The following is a 2,535-nucleotide window of genomic DNA, read 5'->3' on the forward strand; positions in this document are numbered from 1 at the left end:
GCAAGTTGAAGATTCATTGACAAATATCAGTTGTCAGAGATTTGTCCATTCTATTCAAGAAGTTATGTACCTTTTAAGACTCTATTTACTCAAACATAAAACCCAATCCACTGCTACTATGTTGATTCTGACTCAAACAATCCTTCAAGATTTCTGAGACTTTGTAAATCTCTATAGGAGTAGACAGAATCATCTTTCTCCCTCAGAGCAGCTGGTGGATTCAAATCACTGATCTTACCCTTAACAAGCTCGTAGGGACAGCCCGACCCGGGCTCCTTCTGGCATACAAAGCAGCCTTAACTGAAGATCTCATTCCATCTCTGCTGAAATACATTTTCATTACCTTTTAATCAGACAGAGTTGAAAAATTTTATATATCTAGTGTATGAACCCACTAGTCGTGAGGTTGGAAGTTCAAATTTACGAGTCAGCCTCATGGCTAGTGGGCTAATATATTCTAGGGAAAGAAGACTTTCTGCTTCTATAAAGACTGACAAGCTCAGAAACCCCCATGGCTGTTCTACTTTGTGCTATAGTCAGAACTGACTGTCCCAGAGTAAAGGTTTATTTTTGTTGTTGTTGTTTTCTGGAGGATTTTTTAGTATTTAATAAGCAGAAAACAAGCATGTGTAATCATATTCTTCTTTTTTTTTGGACTTCTACCAAACTGTAAACCATCTTTATATGACTGATTTTTGACTTTTTTTTCCTTCTTTTTTTTTCAGTGGAGAGCACAAACGCAGACCCCAATACCACAAATTATGCAGTCAAGTTTCCCACATTTGGGGAAATCGCAGGGGTCAGCACATCGGAGTGCAATGGATGAGCCTCGCCCGGGGAAAACCACCTTCGTGATCATGGTGTCTCCCCTGCCAGGTAAGTATAACTTATTTTTGACTTTTGCTTTGTCTTAAAAGTTTTCTTTTTAATGGGGGCATAGACTCTAGTATGCTCAAACAGTAAAAGATTTTGAACACTATACGTGCCCAGGAAGCCTTTGTGAAGGAATACATTTTGAAATAGAGGCTTACGCCCTTATTATTATGTCTTAAAGAATCCATTATGAAAGGGCTCTGATTCCTTCACTTCGTCTTCAAACACAAGACCGGCTTGTGAGGGCTGCTGAGGTAGGCTTCACAGTTCTTGGCACTCCGGGCCCGCTAGACGGAACCCTTCAAGTTCACATCATTTCTGGGGAATTTTGTTTTTGTTTTTAAGATGTAAAAAAGACTGTTTTCTTTTTTTTTAAATAACTTTTATTGTGAATTGGGTTGGGTTTACATTATGATTCATCACATTTCTACCCAATCATTTCAACAACTTAGAATTCCTCTCAATGCCATGCTAACCTGACAACCTCACCCCTCCCCTCTTATCCAGGGTACGGGCGATTGCTTTCCTCTGGAAATTCCTCCATGTGTGTGAAGAAAACAGGCATTTCACGGACACTTTTCAAAATGCATATGTGGGTTTCCCCGAGAAATAATGATGTTTGAAATTTTAGAATAGATTGCCTTTTCTAGTCTATTTATTCCACTAAACTGCAGAAATACTTCGTGTTGACCTCTGGAAATGGTCAGAAAGGATGAAAATCAGAACAAAATATTGCTCTCCCCAAAATCACACCCCCGCCCCCAGCCCAAATACCCCAGGCCATTAGATACAATTGGTAGCCCGGAGCCTGAGGATATCTAAAAACTGCAACCTGTAACCTTGGGGGTTTTCAGCGATATAAATACAACAGCTGAGAGCATTTGGAACCACAGAACTTTCGCCTTTTCTCCGCAGACCCTGGGGAAGGTGTTGAATTTCTTTCCTAGGGCCCCTGTGAAAGTGCTTACATTGGGGAACCACACAATTCACATGCCATGTCTTTGTTTTATTTGTTTGTTTCCCCCCCCCCCCACAGATGAGTCCATCTTTGTAACAAGTTTGTAATGTCTAGCTGGGTTCCCAACCAAACAAGAAAACACATTTTCTGAGGAGTGATAGTAATGCTATACCTGTGTGTTTACCATTTGTCTGACAATGAGTCAGAGCCTAAATTTATACATATATCCGTATACAAACCTTCTCAGGTTGATTTAGCCATCTGGAATAATTTCCTGTCTGTCACCTAATCTTTATAATCTAAAAAAGTGACTTCACTACTTGCAGTCTTTTTGTCTGATACAAAAGTGATATTGTATATTTCACAGAGAAAAGAATACCTCTTTCGCTCACTAATTATACCAACTTATCACAGAAATGTGGTTTTTGGTTACATCATCACTCAAATTGTTGCTTGTGTCTTGGGAAATATGGCTGCTCTAATTAGCAGTAAATCAAAGTCTCTCTCGTGGGACAGGACTGTGAAATAAATTGTGATGGGTGAGCTGTATCAGCAAGCTTCGGTGATTAGCAAGACTGCCTGACAAATCTATTAAGATTGCCTACACGAAAAGCACACCCATTTCGGGAGAGGCCCCAGGGACTGCATTTTCTGTGGTTTTGCTATTGATCTCTGTTTCCTCATACACGTTCACTATAATTGAC

General features: G+C 39.9%; 1 non-coding gene across 1 annotated transcript; it reads right to left on the reverse strand.

The window, feature by feature from the left end:
* Window positions 1-722: 722 nt before the first annotated feature.
* LOC115870045 lies at window positions 723-884 on the reverse strand. The gene has a single exon (XR_004046514.1). It is a non-coding gene; the product is annotated as a U1 spliceosomal RNA (small nuclear RNA).
* Between the last annotated feature and the right edge of the window lie 1,651 nt (window positions 885-2,535).

This window comes from Echinops telfairi, unplaced genomic scaffold (assembly GCF_000313985.2).
Source record: "Echinops telfairi isolate 266 unplaced genomic scaffold, ASM31398v2 ScPeMD7_70;HRSCAF=299, whole genome shotgun sequence".
In the NCBI taxonomy this organism is placed as follows: domain Eukaryota; kingdom Metazoa; phylum Chordata; class Mammalia; order Afrosoricida; family Tenrecidae; genus Echinops; species Echinops telfairi.